The sequence below is a fragment of the Dreissena polymorpha genome, chromosome 13, assembly GCF_020536995.1.
Source record: "Dreissena polymorpha isolate Duluth1 chromosome 13, UMN_Dpol_1.0, whole genome shotgun sequence".
NCBI classification, from domain to species: Eukaryota; Metazoa; Mollusca; class Bivalvia; order Myida; family Dreissenidae; genus Dreissena; species Dreissena polymorpha.
The window spans coordinates 22225902-22244739 of NC_068367.1; the positions used below are offsets into that span (position 1 = coordinate 22225902).

The following is an 18838-nucleotide window of genomic DNA, read 5'->3' on the forward strand; positions in this document are numbered from 1 at the left end:
ACAACCACAGTAGTTCAAAGCAGAACGCTTTTCCTTCTTCGAGGGAGAAGAAATCTGGGTGCAAGTCCCGGCTTTGGTTATAACACGAATACTACTCGCTGCTCAATAGCAATATTCATACTCTTACACAGTCAATATAATCTCGGGACCAAATGCCACTAGGCTCGATTTTGAGTTGCTACACTCATGATAAAAATGAACCAACACATTGACATTGAGTACGTGATTAAAATGTACCAGCAATTTTTCGCTAATCGGTATGTAGTAAAACTATTTGACAAATCTACGTTATAACTAGCACAGTTAAAATTTAACGTTTAAGCATTCGCTGATAATAGGCATGCAATAGCAATCCAACGCTGAAATGACTCACACTCCTACGCAATTAATTTTATCGCGGGACCAAATACCCATAGGCTCGATTTCGAGTTGCTGCACTCACAATTAAAATGAACCAACAAATTGTCATCGAGTACATGATTGAAATGTACCAGCAATTATTCGCTGATAAAAGGCACGCAATAGCTATTAAATTCTGAAATGATTCTGAAATGATTCACACACCTACACAGGCAATTTTATCGCGGGACCAAATGCCACTAGGTTCGATTTTGAGTTGCTAAAATGAAGAGTTTGCAAGTTATAATAAATATCATCTTTTTATACAAATAGAGGAGTGAATATTATAATTGTACAGCCTATTTTAAAGTCAAATGCATGCAATAACACTCCACCATATTCCTACGTATGACGTCATCAATATACATTGCTGCAACGATTTTGACAGTGCAGGAATTTCGAACATGTTGGATTATTCTCACAACAAACAACATATAATGGACTAAACACAATGTAAATACAAATATATAAATATATTAAATCTTGGAGAACATTATCTTGCTAAATGCAGTGCACTGCATAGACAATATGTGAACAACAAAAATAATGTGCACCGATATTCGGATGAGGAATGAATTCGGATGATATTTACATGTTATACATGAAATATACATTACAGTATCAAAGTCACACGTACAGTTTAAAACACATGAAAGCTGCAGTGTAAATTATACAACCAGAAAATCATTGTTCTCGAAGCTTTCAACAAATCAAAAAAAGTTAAACCAAGCAATAAGGTATGTATTTAAGAAATATGAAATCAAACGTAATATACTACCGGTTTTAAGACCATGTTCTGTGCCAGTTGTCTTGTCTTTAACAACCACTACGCCACCAGAGATTCCTGTTCCAAGTAGTTTGTTCATGCCTTTAAACTCCTTTCCATTCCGATATAGTTTATCGTACGACACTGATATCTGAAATGCCTTTTTTCAGATTATGTTCTTAATGACGTTTTTTATATGAGCTACAAAACATTTAAACACGTTGTATCCGCCTATCGAGAAGGAGATTTTTTGGCTTTATCCCCCTTGCGGATTTTTTTCAATATCTTCTTTTAAAACACCAAGTATTGGTTCTACACAGGAGTTCCGCAAAAAGCTCTAGGCTTTTGATGCAATCAAGGTAAAGTGGATAGGTTTAAATTTAATCATTTTCACAAAAGTTTGGATTGCTATCATTTTTAAATCGAATCTAAAACGCACTTTAACGACAATGTCCACATTTCTTGACATTGTCTAAAATGTCCGCTGTATATGTACTCAAAAACCACTATAACATTTAAGTCTCACAGCAAGTAGAAAGTACTTTTAAAAATTATCAGAATTACAATTCAATGCACAAATCGAATGGTCCACATAGATGATTCGTTCAGTTACCATTAATTATTCAAGCTACTAGTTCAGCTAAAATAAAAGGTACCTCATCTCGGTCGTAATCTATACAATTAGCAGGCTTTTGCGAGGCGAGAAAGTGGAGCAATTCCAAACAGCCTTCCACGCGTTCTGGGCTACCAATCGTGTTAGTTTGAGATGAGTCCACGCCAAGCGCGTTACTATTTACCGAAATAATGAAGCTCACGATTAGCAGAAAGTATTATATGCTTTTAGATGATCAGTAGGAATTGTTTCATTAATAATAAATTTTCATCATGATTCTCAACTTGTCTCATTAATATCATCATACCAATCCGAAATACAAATGTTAAACGTTCTTATAAGAGTTGTCTTAACTAACGAACAAATACTGCATTCAAAAAAATCTTAATGAGCTATTGTAATACGAAAAAGCTGTCTTTGGATCTACGCTCCATTCATATCAGAGCTGCTGGCATTATTTACTACAATAAAAATTTGTATAGGACAGTCGATTAAAAAACTTCATTTTTATCCAAAGCACAAAGAAAGCATTTAAATATCTCATATCTTATATACTATATATAAATATCAGTTTTCCAATTACTTGTTTTGAATATTTCATGCAAAATCAAAATTCTAATTACGTAGTTTAACGTTCAAGTGTAAACAATTTGTGGATTTACAGTGTAAGCGTGCGTGAGTGTAAGTTTCACAAAAACACATGTATCTTAATTGCTTTGCAAATGTCTGCAAATCATTTTTTGCAATAAGTTTACATAACCTCAACCTATTTTTTCATGTTCTATTGAAATTAATTATAAAGGAATACTGTAACTCCAGAAAAATCATAATGAGAGAGATTCTAAATGATACCCGGAAGTCTATTATTAAAGGTAATTGATATACGCTACTTATTATCCAGTTTAAATACACCTGTTACAGAGTATGTTTGAAATTTACACATGTTGCTATGACGTATGGTATATATCAATGAATTTCATTATAATATTGCAGTTTTCTTTTCAAAAGTTTCTTTTTAAAGCTTATATATTGGAACAAAACATGTTTATTAATGTGTATGTAAAGATTGCAAAAGAATAACGAAACACTTTGTTTAATTGCTAAGATACATGCCTTGTTATTCTATGTTTAGTATCTGAAACAGGTTACTATCATTTAATACTTTTTTGAACGGATATGTTATTTAAAATGCAATTTGATAAACATACCTTAATATATATTGTAATTTCCGTTCACCATCTTTTACTTCCAGTATTGCTGAAAATGTTCCATATAAACATTAAAAACAACCCTACAATGTACCTACACATCAGTACGTTTACTATTACGCCCCCAAAATTAGTTGTTTCAAAAATGTTAATAGGTCGGAACAACTTTTTTTACTATTCACTAATTATTTTGCTTTAAAAATTATTTTTGTGATTATATTTTACGTAAGTAAAACATTGACAACACATCAACCTGAAACACCAAATAGGAAAAGTTTAGGGTCGGCACCAAAATGGATGGTTGGTTGTTTTAGTAGAAATACATTTTAAATATTTAAAAAATTCAAAAGTTAATTTCAAATAGAAGTGGTTTTATATATATCGACCCATTAAATCAACCACGAACACCCAAAACGGGCTATTCAGGTCGCTTATTGTGTAGTAGAAATGTAATGTACATAGTAATAAAAAATCCCTATTTAAGATTTTGTATATGAATGGCTTTTACCTTTGCCCTTCTTCAAACTGACAATATTTCGAATATTTTCAAATAAAGGGTTCCAGGTTTCCATTTCGGTGATCTTCACCGGAAAAGTCGTCTTTATGTTGATCAATGAAGGCATTATCATATCCGATAGGCAGATCAGGGATTTACACTACTCCGTCATTTTTGTACGACAATAAGTTTTCGTTATCTAAAATCGCAAACATTAATATATATTATTTGGAAAATCGCAGACAAAATGAAAGTGCGCTTTGTCTGTATGTATAGTGATGTCCCAGTGCGATAATGGTGTTGAATATTAATGTAAGGCTACAATACAGTCTAAAATTTAAAACAAGTAAAACCTTTATCGAAATGTCTTCTAAAATCTAATAATGAGTTTGGAGATCCATTTATCCTATGCAAACAGAAAGTAAACACTATTTAAAATATAAATTCTGTACAAACTGGGTTTGCTAGTTTGGTGATTTTCCAGAGTTGCACATACTGATAATAAAAGTGTGGTGCTTATTTTTTATTTTTTATTTTAATTAAATATTTTTTCCTGTATCGTTACACTATTCCTTCTGGAAAACTAAGGAAAAACTAAAAAAATTAGCGTGTATAAAATCTCGTTCAATTGTATTTGTTTTTAGCAATATGAATAATTGAAATTTGACACACTGTCTAATTTTATGACTATTTAATATTGATGAAAATAGTGTTTGTGTTCTCTTTGCGACAAATTGTGTAAGGCTATAAATTTAATTGACATTTGTGAAATCGTCTATTAGTTAAACATTTAGACTTGAATTAGTGAAAATTACACACACTAAACAAAGCATTACCTTTATCATATATACTGTAATTTAAATATATAATTAACAAAATTATACCTATATTTTCCTTCTTCTCCTCGAAATTGAAGCTTGGTTGATCTTTTATTTCGTCCATGATCCCCTTGTCTTTAACTAAAAGTATGAAGGACCTAATTTCGCACTTGATATACGTACATTTCCTAAAGGTAAGTAAACAAATAAGTCAGTGTTTCCCATTCAAACATCAGTTAAATTTTCAATCAGTTGTAACTTTGCATGCATACTTTGTATATAATATGATTGTTTCTGAAATAAAATAAACTAAAAGGTCATAACTGCTATAAACTAAGGAATGAGGATGTGTTAAATATTGTGGCATATGTCAATCCCCTTTGGAAATGCCATAATACGATGAATAAATATTCTCATCGAACACGTTTAAACAACGAAGTTTTACCCCCGCAGAACATAATTATTGGCGTCGCTCTGGAGAGCGGCGACTAGTATGTAATGCATTTTTTTTCGCTTATGGGAGGAGAAGTTATTTTACGGATCAATGTATATATTTTTGTTTTAAGAATATCTTGCATAGTGGTGATTTTTTGTGTAAATTAGTGTAAATAAGTACTGCATTTGTGCCTATTACATTTATTACAACATTTATTGCAAATTATGCAAAGCTAATTGTTTTAATTAATAACTGATCCACAACTGATCACAGGGGAAAGATCACAGGGACTGGGCAAATACGTGAAACTTTCTGGTTTTGTATAAAAACAAAACATAATCAAAATATATTTATTTTGTGTTTTTCTAATTTTCTTATTTAGTGGAGAATCAATGTAATACGATATTTGACGACCTATCGCGCAAGCAAGTTTATTGGAAGGCGTAGTGGTACGAAAACGTGCAATGTATTAGTTTATTAATAGACATATAATAAAGATCACTATACACAACTTCACCAAATAGCAGTACATAACTGATGTCAGCCGGAATAGCTCAGTTGGGAGAGCGTTAGACTGAAATTGTTTACGCAACAATCATCTAAAGGCCCCCGGTTTAATCCCGGGTTCCGGCACGAACGGAACAGTTTGGCGGCTGACAATTTTTTTTAAAGTCAGGTTTATAAATATAATAAAGCTTTATTTTATGAAGACATTTTAAAATCCATTTTACTACAATTGGAATGTTTTTTTTTTAATTAATGGATGCCGCGTGGTGACAACGTTAATTAAAATTTCTTACATCACTTAAATATCTGATAAAAAATACACGTGTTTTTATATTAACAAATAAATGCAAACAACACATCTATTATCCATGTATTTTTATGGTTGTCTATCATAGGCCCTAAGTACTATCCCTACCACATATAGAGCGCGAAGCGCGACACGTATTTTTGATTGTAACAATGAGTTGCGATAAAGAAAGCAGCCGCTTATCAAGGAGGGGCTGTGTCCCAGCAACCCGTTTCCCTAGAGTCAAGCAGTCCTCGGAGTTTTTTTTAAGAACCACATATAGAGCGCGAAGCGCGACACGTATTTCTATCCAGGTGGTATGGGCCCTTTAGCATTAACCGACCATTACGTCGGGAATTTCAGTGTAAAGGGCACTCAATGAAGTTACATGGAATGATTTTTTTCTACTGTAAATATTAATATATTGGCCGATTATTTAAAACAAAATAGAAAAAGATACTGGTATAACCATTATCTGTGATTTTGTGTTATAACCCCCAAATAACCATTACCTATGATGTTGTGTTATAACCCCCAAATAACCATTATCTATCATTTTGTGTTGTAACCCCCAAATATTTCATAGTTCATTTTATTTACATTGGTTTCCTTTTTTACTGGCATCCGTGTGCAGTTTTCATTAATGGAACAGAATTGTGTAGGCTTTAAAAAATCTGCTTCATCTTGTAAGCGTAATTTTCTCAACTTCAAGGGGAGATGATTCTGAACTTATTCTTACGTTGCTCATTTACGATAGGGGTTGAGTACTCATTGATATGAAAACACTGTAAAAAGTTGTAATGTGTTTACGAACCCCCCCCCCCCCCCACCCTCTCACACATATATTTCATGGGCATAATAAAACAAAAAATGGTTACAATAAAACAGCATATTTATTTAAACTGAAATGTTTACATCAAAACAAAAAGTTAACATAGAACACAAATACAATAATTTGATTCTACTGGGGCTCGAACCTTGGGCCTCTCACATGTGAAGCGAGCGTGTAACCACTACACTACGGAACCGCTTGAAAAATCACCTTCTAAGATATTAATAAGCTATTAATAGTCGGTTTAAATGTAAACCCGGAAGTTTAAACGCTGGATAGTGAGCGGGGTTAAAGGTCCATACCAAAGGGTCCATACCACTGGCAAGATACGGGTCAGGCTTGCGGCCTTCTATATGTGGTTCTTAAAAAAAACCTGTAGGAGGACTTGATAGTAATGAGAATGGGGTGCTGTGATGGTGCTTCTCATTGATACGCGGCTGCTTCCTTTATCAAGACTCATTATTACAATTAATAATACGTGTCGCGCTTCGCGCTCTATAGCGCCTTTATTAGTAACTAGGTGGTACAAAGAAGTTTAGTTTTTATACAAAACCAGAAATTCGCGTATTTGCCGAGTCCCTGTGATCTTTTATTATTGCCCAGTCCCTGTGATCATTTATTAATTAAAAGAATTAGCTTTGCATTATTGGCAATAAATGTTGTAAGAAATATAATAGGCACAAATGCAGTACTTATTTACACTGATTAACACAAAAAATCACCACTATGCAAGATATTCTGACAACAAAAATATATACATTGATCCGTAAAATAACTTCTCCTCCCATAAGCGAAAAAAACGTATTACATACTAGTCGCCGCACTTCAGTGCGATGCCAATTACTATTTTGCAGACGCATCGGCATATGCCGTAGTAGGTTCTGGCATACAGATGAACTGACTGAAGACTGTTATGTTCTTTTTATTTTTTCAATGCCGTTGCCTTCAACTAATGCTTAACATATAGGCAGCGGTATTCTATATCCCCGCATCACTGACTCGCTGCAGGGTATCAATCTAGGGAAAAATACATCATCACCGTTGATCAGTGAACTTAGCCTTCTGTTAGTTATGTCCTTTACTTTGGTAAATATAAAAAGTTTTTGGTGAATAACAGTGTCAAAGATCATCCTCCGTACAAATTAATTTTGTTTTATTAGATTCCCGACCCTTTTGGAATTTGAACTCATACTCTTTAAACTAACCAATCACGAAAATGACCGCATTTACATTACAAATATATATATTATCTGACACGATTTGTCGTTTCATATCATTTTTCATTAAACGAGCTCAGATATTGTGTTAGTAAGCGAGCGTCTGGCGATCTTACTAACTAATTTCCTAAACGAGTTTAATAAAATATGGTGTTGAATGGCAACTCGTGTCAGATCGTTTTTAGTTGTTCGCTTGTGAACAACTAAGCTTAATAGAACGTTTTACAAGCCAGATTTGTTTGAGACCCAAAACCTGATAACTGCCGCATCCGCGCCGAGAAAGAGTTTGCGGCGCGGTTTCAATTCTTGAACTACAATCATTTACAAATCGACACCTTATATGAATATCGTGTTAAATGGAATAACTTTGAACTGATCGTATTTAGAAAAAATAAAATAAATACAACACGTGTCGCGGAAAAGTAAGTTTATGAATTATTAAAATAGTCCACTATGTGCTACTCAGTCAAAAGGTATTTTTGCGCAGTTTTTTGTTTATGACTGTTTGTGTCTATATACATGGAATTAATGAGATTCAACTTAAAGAATAATTCGAGGATTCACAGACCATCGTTAATGTATCAATAGTTTTTTAATTATTCTACTTTAAATAACCCTTTTCATGCCGCCAGTATGCAAATCTCAAAAACATGTACAAGTGTACAATTTTGATAGTTTGTGGTCTTAAATAGGTCTCACACCCTTGAAGTTTAAAGTTGTATCCAAGGCCTTTTCTCCATTTCTTGCATGAACTTAAATAAATCTGACAATTCCTCGTATAATACAGATTAAATGAATTGTATATTCTATAAACCAATTTAAATCATTTAAATCAATTTGGATAAGAAATCAGTAAGTAAAGTTAGATTTAAGGTTTCTTGGTACCAAGATAGATAACCACAACTGGGTAATTGCAAGGAAATACAGTTGGATGTCTCCCTTAGAGTCAAAGTCCCAGAATGCAATAGGCCAGCTGTTATCGAAAACTTCCATTTTATTTGAGCCTTGGAACACATCAGTTGTTGAAAAAAGCTTACACAATAATCAGATAACATCTAAAGGTAAATAAGTCAACAAAGAGAAAAAATCCATCCAGCACCAGAGGAAAATAACCAAAGAGGCCCAGTGAGACAGAGAACACAGAGAGTTTCCAGAACAATGAAGTTTTTGCAGTTGAAGATGAGATTCCGCAGTTTAAATTTCCTTCCCCAATGTCCCTGTTCTCTTCAACTTTGGATTATGTTTGGAGCCCAGACCACGAGACTAGTGTTTATGACAAAGTGGGCAGTACAATTCAATTATAATTAAGGGTAAAAATTTGGGATTTGCAATTCATAGACATGGGTCTTCTGTTGAAATCAACTAGAAAACTTAAAACTTTTACTGCAAATGGGCCCACAGGGGAATCGGCAATTAAAGATGGAAAACTGTGTGTCAGTAAGCACAAAGAGGAAAAATAAAGACATTCAAAGGAGAAATGGACCTCTGCCTTTGTGATTTATATGGGGGTTCTCTTGGAAAAGATTCCTACCCGGTCCCAATAATTACTAAAATATTTAAGGGATAATCGAATTGCGGCAAATAGGTCCCCCTCCTGGTGGAAGTACGACGAACACTTCCGTGTACAGAAAGCTAAGAAACCACGTTTTTCTTGGGTGGTTATCATTGCAGAATTTTGGCTACTTTATGTAAATTCAGTGAGCAGCACCAGTTCTTTCGTGCCCAATCAATACAATACCCTTCATGCTCAATCGGCGCAGTCGGGAAGACCCATTAATGCAAAATCATGCCAATATTTCAACTCTGGGGCTAAATGCCGATTTTTACCTATTTGTAGGTTTAGCAAGTCTGCCAGTCCTGTGGGGGAAACCATCCCCACTTACAAGTTTGAAAAGCGCTAATACCATTTGTCTCTATGAATTAGGGAAAACCCTAATAGAAATTTTAAAAAATTGTTACAGGCGTTAGACAATTATGACAATTCAGATGCAGTTTTCTTGCGGAACAGTCCGGTAAATGGTTTCCTATCTATTTAGGTCCAAGACATCCTAGAGGATCAAACAATCTAACCAGTGCAAAGAAATATTCGGATAAATTGAGGCAAAAGATTATAATGGAGATAGGTTGTGGAAGAATAGTAGGCCATTTCAACATACAGCCCTTCCCTACAAGTCTCTCCAATAGGCATGGTGGAAAAAAAGTAGAATGATTCATAATTTATCTCATCCCGAAGGTTAATCAATTGACGATTTTAAAGACAAAAAAATATTGTAGCGTCTCATATTATAATATTTAACAGGCAGCTGATATGGTTGTAAGGCTAGGTAAAGGAGCACTTCTTAGCAAAACAGATATCAAATCAGCATTCCTGCTACACCCTATTTACCCTGCGGATTTCGATCTCCTGGGGATGAAAATTGATAACCTGTATTTTTACGATAAAATGCTCCAAATGGGTTCATCAGCAAGCTGCGCTATTTTGGAATAATTTGTAGCATTTCTTCATTGGTTATTGAATGAAAAAATTTGTAACACTTCACAGTGCATTTACTCCTGTAGACTAGAATATCAATAATAGAATTAAAGCGTGAACACTACTGCTCTGCTGTGTTTACATCTTGAATGCCTATTTGTTATACATTTACGTTATTTACATCAATGCTTTCCACAAGCACTTTAACGGTCCCTCGCAGGGGCGCTTGAATTAGGAAATCAGAGTATGCAGTGCGCTTGAAATTTACTGTATTTTTTCATTTATTGCAACTAGTCATTCTTCAGATCAAAGCAATAACGAATTCGCCGAATATTTTGAGAGCCGATTTACGATCATCTGTCAATTACATTAAATTTTTTACCCAACTTAACCCCACCTAAAAGCGGAGCGTTGTTGTATTGGAAAATGGATATAAGCCATGAATGAGTGTTTAATTGTAATATATTGATAAAAATATGTTACAATAACACAAAATAGGCAAGAAAAATTACACATTGAAGACGAATTTCATAAAATGCAGCAAAGACAAATTAGCGCCCCGAGCCGATTGTGAAGAAGATATTTCCTACAATAACCGAAGCATTCGTCTTTTTATTATGATCAGAGTTAAATTTGTTATCCGAATTTCGCTTCCGAATGTTAATGTTAACGCGACATGAATAACCTATAGCTTCAAATAAACAAGGTACAGTAGACTCTCTGTAAACCGGACGGTCTCGGGACCGGCTTGATCGTCCGGTTTTCAGAGCGTTCCGGTTTACCAAGAGTTTTCATATTGCCGAAATATACATGGTATGCATTGTGTACAGAATCACATAATAATAAAACAAACCATATACATTTACATGTACCATGTGATACCTGTACGCAGGTACTTAAGATGTTAATTTCATTCTTAAAAAATGTGTTTTTAATCGATTAAAAGCAAAAAAAAATCCATACAGACTTGTTTTGATTAATCCCAAAGTGAGCGTGGTGCTTTATACATGTACGTACGTGGCATTTGTCATATAGGCGAGGGACGACACAAATAAGATTGTTGTAGATACACGATTTATTATTCAATACATACATGTACCACATTTCATAAAACATACACACAAGCAAAAAACAGCGTCATAATTATTTTTTAAGATATTCATAATCTCAAAACCTTCTAATTCTTGAAGTTTACGATTTCACGAAAAAGTCCAAGATAACTCTGAGATCGTTTTGGTTGAGCAGTTGATTCCGTGATAAGCTTTATCTTATACTCTAACGTAAGCTATACGCGTCTGCGTTTAGCTTGAGGCTGCGACATTTTAGATGAGTTCGAAATTAGTAAACGGCAATGAATGAATTTGCATACAGATGGATGGATATTTAACAGTCATATTTCTAACAGTTTATCTGACAAACAAACAAACAACCATTTCAGCGTTAAAACATGGCTATAAGATCTTTTAAAATACCCGAGAACATCACAAGAAAGTGATCGTCGCAACGGCATGCATTAATTTTTTATTAAATTGTTTATCATAGGCGATAATAAATAATTAATAAAACGATCGAGTCAATCACTTTTTGGTGTTACCGCACGTCTATTTTAGACATTCACAGTTTGTTTTACATTACTTAATCGGACTCCCATAGCGCGGTAACTACTTGACACCTTTGTGGTATGTTTAATCCGATTATCGATAATTGCGCAAGCAAAATATGTGACACTGCACTCGCTGTGCTGACTAGGTATTGTTATTTTCACGCTTCGGGCATCTTGAGAATTTAGACCGTCCGGTGTACTCAATGTATTTTACGTTCAAAATGACCAAATTTACGGAGATACCCGTCCGGTTTCCGGTTTTCAGAGAGTTCGGTTTATTCAACATTTTTTAACAAAGAAATAGAAGGAGAAAATACGGGACTGGCCCGACCGTCCGGAATCGGGAGAGTTCCGGTATTCAGAGAGTCCGGTATTGGCAGAGTCTACTGTACCTATAAAAACAAAGTTTGTTTGTTTAGGTCCCTGAATAAACTAGGGGTATCACTCGGATTTTCAGTGTTCGACGCTAACGGGAGTCCGGTGGTCCGAGACTCCAGGAAATGAGATTCGGACTCCTTGTTTTTGTGTCAAAGATGTTCGTCGGACTCCTTCAAAATCATATTTGAATTATAAAAAAATGTCATCGTTTTGCAAAATCAGAATATCTTACTCAGATATAGTCATTGTCGAACACTGTCTATAAAAACCTTAAGTTGCATTTTTTTATTGTCACATTAAAATTGTAATAATTTAATATTCACCCTCTGTATACTGCAGAAAGAAGTTTGTAATACCAAGTCATAACCGCACACTTCAACCACTGCTTGAGAACTGTAAGAATTCCTCTTAAAATGAAGATTATAGACAGCTGGTCTATTGATAGTGAGAAATGTTCAATGAAAACTAAGTGATGTCGGAAGCATATACAAAACCAGAACAATACCATAATTGTGTCTATGCACTTGAATAGTATTTTTATTTAATTCCATGAAAACCCCTGTCTGGTCTACATGATTTTTTCAGATGAAGCATTTCGGGTAATCTAGATTTTACCTAAACGTTTTAGTCATTTTTACTTCAACTTTTCATTTTATCATGACTTACAAAGGTGTCCGACATTTATCGTTAATGTTGCGACATGTATCGAAAGTTGAAATTTTTGCGACATTTATCGTTAAAGTTGGGACATATATCGTCAGTAGGATTTCCGACATTTATCGTTCCTTGCGACATTAATCGTCAAGGTTGCGAAAAATCTCGTAGCCTGCGACATATAAAGGCGATGCGACATTTAACGGCGTTACAGTAATGATATCATTGTTGAAAACCCTGAAACACATGAAACTTCAAATATCGCATCGCCCGCTTTCATAAATATTTCCACAATCAAATTGAAACTTGAAGTGCAATATATTGTATATACAGGTATATCTTACCTTAATCTGAACACAAGTATCGTCGCTCACTTACTAGCTCACTGACTGGCGCGTTGTGGTTTACTGCGCTCGTGTTTTTTTAATTTAATATTAGCAAGCGAAACGAACACGTGACTTTAAAGGAAATTGTTCACAGACTTGCGTTCTTTAACAATATGTAATGCAATGCATTTTCTGCCATAAAACATTAAATAGTTGCAACTAATATAAGCACTGAACACAGTGTATTACACGAGTTCGCGACCCAGTGACCTTTTTGGACAACAACTTACGTGTTACCACTGCACCAGTTAAGCATTTGAAATTAAAGGGCAATCAAACCATTTTGTATACACGTATTTTCTAAAATATTTATGAAAAGCGTAACCGATGATATTTAACGATTTGTCGTGTTTTTAACGATTCGATTAGTGTTCTTGTTTGTACTCAGGAGTGTGATTTTGTGAAAGTATATATGATTTTTAATTATATCAAATTTTATCAAACTTGCCATTTTAAAAACTGTGATTAACCCTCCTAAATGATTGTTTGCATATTCATCACAATTTCTGTTTTTCAGATTTCAGATTTCACGAAAATTGACACTGTTAGTTGTCCTTATTGCACATTATAAAGTGGAAGTGGTATTAATATATTTGTGCATGTATTATCATAACCGCGTGATTTTTCACTCGCGTGTTTATTTATTAATATTAGGGATGGTAACGATTATCCGGATATCCGGATATCCGAATACTGGTCAAGTATCCGAATTGTAACAGAGGATCCGAATACTTGATTAAACGATATTACCCCTGTTATTATGCACACTATGTTCCTTATCGGATATTTCGACGTTAATCTGTATACCAGACATCGTTGACAGACTGACATTATCCGTTAATTGGTTGTTGCTCAGCGAGTGCCCCAGCCAGTTCCTGATCACCTTGGTGATAATGGCCGAGTTGCATAATTGCCAACTTGCGCCTCCGTGTTTTGTTTTATGGTCCTTACTTCCCGATCATTGACACCAATTGCCATCTCGGCAACTGTCAATCAGATTCTTATCAAAATATCGATCGACCAATCAGCGATCATTAAATCGTGCGCACCGGTTGCTAACATGTCCGCCATTTTCTACACAAGCCGAATGCCTAGTTCTTATTTATTCAACGAGTTTCGTTTATTTTGTTAATGAAATATAAAGAAACGGTGTAAATAAGGTTTATGTACATGTAGATAGATATAAAGAAACTGATTAGTATTGTATGCAGAAACAAAATCCATATCGAATCATACAAGATGAACTTTTGTTACATGCACTACAAATCTGTTAACCAATTGTACAGATCTCTCCTGTTGCATTGATGAGAAATCCAATATATAATTTTTACATGTTGGCATGTAAGGTCTCATGTTTAGGTCTTCGTGTGTGTACATAAAGACATATATATTTTAGATGTAACTTACATGCCACCATATATTTCAATGTTCTCTGTGCTACAAATATACAATTTTTCATTTTTATTTGCATATTTATTATGGCGTGGTGTGAAAGTGCAAAATATGTTGTTGCATATTTTGGCCAGGAAATAGTCAAAATAAAACTAACAATACTTTACATATTTGCATCTTTTTATTTTCTTTTAATTTGAAACACTCTAGTTTGAAAAGAATTGGTTTCTTGTTTAGTTACACCTCAGAAAGCAAAGATGTAAAGGATGTTTATTGGAGTCCCTGATTCGGTCACTCTGCACAGGATTGATTTGTGGTAATCTACTTTCACATCTCTCAAGCGATAAAATTAAAACTTAAAACATGTCATCAAAACATTTTTGATCGTTTTGTTAGATCAATATTGTAGTTGTCTGCAGACGGGCTGACAGGAAATTGTGACTTGTACAATGGTAAATTACCCGTTTCAGACTAGTCGGTCATAGGAATTTTATACCCCTTTATACTCCTTGTAAATAGCATTAGTTATTAGACACCATACAGTATTGCTGCAGCAAAATATAATTTTGCATTATTTCCCCCAGTTTAATTGTACCAGCCAATTGACTAGTACATATGTAGCATACACAATGGGAGTGGTGTTAATTGTTGTTGTAAATATACTTTCCTTATCCGGTGCTTATGAATAATTGGACTATACAATGAAATATACTTTCCTTGGGTGGTGCTTATGAATAATTGGACTATACAATAGAAAAGTAAAACAAAATGGCTTTGCACTTTTATCAAGTCGAATTAAATTCCTTACTTTCTTAGTGATAACTTCCCTCTTGTTTTTGTTCAAAGATGATTGTTCACAATTTTAAAGCATTATAATCAAGTGAAAAACTGTGTTGACAACTTACGCCATTCTTATACTAGGTTGCAAAATTTGAAGTCACATCACAGTACCTGTAGTATGAACTTTTAATTTTTGGTGAATTTTGAATCAACAAATTGAATTATTACTATTCAATATAAAAATGTTATCTTGGTATGCAAACAGTTCTAAATACAGTAAGGGTTGAATTTAAAATTGATACAAATTCACATACTTTAGTAAACCTTTCTGTTTGTATACATTTGAAATCAATCTGACTTTGCAACCATTTGCTACTTTTACAACAAAAGTATACACTAATTATCGGTAAACTTAGTCTGAGATGTCTTTTAAAGCAGCAACTGTTCAATTAATTTATGATCTGATGAGCTTAAATGTCAAATTATATGGCCAGTATAAAAAATGTATCATGCGAAAGGCAATAAGACATGCGTCATACCATTGAAATCCTTCTTTGAATAGTTTGATTTATATTCTTACCACGGTTTATATTTACACCCGCATGTGCATTTTTTTTGGGATGAGACCAATGACCCATATTGGTCTTTTATTCAACAAAGAGCGGCTGTCACTTGTAACATGTCTATGAATCTTTTCAACGTCCTTTAAAAGAATTTGAGCTCTTATTGTTTAATCCTACAATGGTCGACATGCTTTCATTTATTATACGTATTTTCAAATAATCATGCGTAGGTATTAGATTCGATTTTCATGTAAACTATACGATGAAAGGCAAACATCACAATAAAGACCAACTGCAACTTTAAATACTTAAGCAGATTGATAAATTTAACACCGACACGTGGTATTCGTGTAATGCTTCAAAATGTTTTACTATGACACTACTGCGACTGCCTATGTGATTGATTAAATAGAGTTTATTTAATTATTTTTAGCTCACCTGATTGCTCAGGTGAGCTTTTGGGATCGGTCTTTGACCGTCGTCCGACTGTCCGTCCACATTTGGTTGTAAACACTATAGAGGCCACATTTCTTGTGCGATCTTCATGAAACTTGGTCAGAAGATTTGTCCCAATTATATCTCGATCAAGTTCGATACTGGGTCATGATGGATCAAAAACTAGGTCACTAGGTCAAACAAAAGAAAAACCTTGTAAACACTGTAGAAGTCACATTTCATGCCCAATCTTCATGTAACTTTGTCAAAATGTTTGTCTTAATGATATGTTGGTTGAGTTAAAAAGTGGTTCCGGTTCGTTGAAAAACATTGCCGCCAGTGGGCGGGGCAGTTTTCCTTATTTGGCTATAGAGAAACCTTGTAAACACTCTAGAAGTCACAATTTTTTGCCCAACCATCATAAAATTTGGTCAAAACATTGGTTTTATCGATATCTCGGACGAGTTTGAAAATGGTCCAGATTGATGAAAAAGCATGGTCACCAAGGGGCGGGGCAGTTTTCGCAATATGTATATAGTGAAAACATGTCAACACTCTAGAAGTCACATTTTTGGTACAATCTTCATGAAATGTATTCAGAACATTTGTTTCCTAGAAACGCGAGTTAAGTTCGAAAATGGTTCTGGTCCGTTGAAAAACATGGCTGCTAGGAGTTCGGGGCAGTTTTCCATATATTTGTATAGTAAAAAAGGCTTGTGAACTGTCAAGAAGTCACATTGTTTGCCCAATCATCATGAAACTTGGTCAAAACATTGGTTTTATCGATATCTCGGACAAGTTCGAAAATGGTCCAGATCAGTGAAAAAACATGGCCGCCAGTGGGTGGGGCAGTTTTTTTCTATATGTATATAGTGAAAACATGTGAACACTCTAGAAGTCACATTTTTGGCCAAATTTCCATGAAATTTAGTCAGAACATTTGTTTCCTAGATACGAGAGTTGATTTCGAAAATGGTTACGGTCCGTTGAAAAACATGGCTGCCAGGGGGGCGCATTTTTCTTATATTTAGATAGTAAAAAAGCTTGTGAACACTCTAGAAGTCACATTGTTCGCCCGATCATCATGAAACTTGGTTAAAAGATTGGTTTTATTTATATCTCAGATGAGTTTGAAAATGGTCCCGATCTGTCAAAAAACATGGCCGCCAGGGGGGGGAGGGCAGTTTTCCTTATATGACTATAGAGAAACCTTGTGAACACTCTAGAAGTCATCGTTTTTGCTTAATCATCGTGAAACTTATTCAATACAATGGTTTTATTGATATCTCAGATAAGTTGGAAAATGGCTCAGATCGGTGAAAAAAACAAAACTTTTTAGCTCACCTGATTGCTCAGGTGAGGTTTTAGGGTTGGTCTTTGTCCGCGTCCGTCCGTCCGTCCACATTTGGTTTGTAAACACTCTAACATTCATATTTCTCAAGCATTCTTTAGCAAAGATCTCAGTCAAGTTTGATAATGAGCAAAATCGCATAATAAATCACAAAAGTATTGCCCTTAGATTGTCAAAATTTTCATTATATTATACAAAACCCGTGAATACACTCTAGAGGTCACAATTTTGTTTCAGATTTTATGAATCTTGGTCATAATATTTAATTTTGTAATCAAAGTTTGGTGTTTTGTCATGAGGGGTCAAAATATAGGTCACCAGGTCAAATCTTACAAAAACCTCGTAAACACTCCATACGCCAGAGTTTTGGCTCAATAAAACTGAAACTTGACCAGGATGTTTGTCTGGACAATATCTAGGTCAAGTTTGACGTTTGGTAAAGATTGAATGAACTGACTCCTCTCAGGTGAGCGAACTAGGGCCATCTTGGCCCTCTTGTTTTTAAAGATTTTAGGAAGTACTATAGAGGATATGTGTTTAGCATTATGCTTTTGAACAATCTCATTCAACAAATGTGTCATTCATTTATCAGTTATTTAACACCAACGGCGTTTACTGAACAAAATATCAATGGCGATGTCAGTACATCTTGGTCAGTACAACATCGTCTTCAATCGATGATGATTTCAGTGCGTTATACCATGACAACGTGGTCAGTGATACAGACAGCTTACGGGCTTGCATCCCAGTAGGTGGTTTAAGAAATAATCGACGGTTAACCGTTGGTTATTGCGGTAATAACCAACGGTATGGAGTTCCGATGCGTAGGAATTGATAACAAGCATCGGAACGACATACCGTTGGTTATTACCGCAATAATCAACGGTTACCCGTCGATTATTTCGATTCTTACACGATTTCATTAATAAGTTATCTGCGTATTAAAGGTTATAAATGCGAATTATATTAACCGAACGTCCTCCACTTTTCCGCGAAAACGTGACGTCACCACAACAATCAAATTCAAATGACGTCGTCTTCATTCATAAACAGTGCGCGGACAATCAAATTGACGTCACTTTAAACAACCGTTGGTATATCGGGGTAATAATCCACGGTAAGCTCCCTTCTCATTATAATGTGCATGCGTGTGCGACTGTGTTAGAATACCTTATAATCGGGCACTGTTTGAAATTCATTTGATAGTCAGTAATACATTTGAAAACAACATTTTATTGTGTGTCT

At 34.6% G+C, this 18838-nt stretch overlaps 1 long non-coding RNA gene across 1 annotated transcript; it reads right to left on the reverse strand.

The window, feature by feature from the left end:
• Window positions 1-887: 887 nt before the first annotated feature.
• On the reverse strand, window positions 888-13108 carry LOC127856603 (uncharacterized). The gene is made up of 6 exons (XR_008038139.1): window positions 13031-13108; window positions 4367-4441; window positions 3495-3681; window positions 2987-3035; window positions 1822-1954; window positions 888-1316 (listed from the first exon to the last, which is right to left on the reverse strand). It is a non-coding gene; the product is annotated as an uncharacterized LOC127856603 (long non-coding RNA).
• Window positions 13109-18838: the final 5730 nt, after the last annotated feature.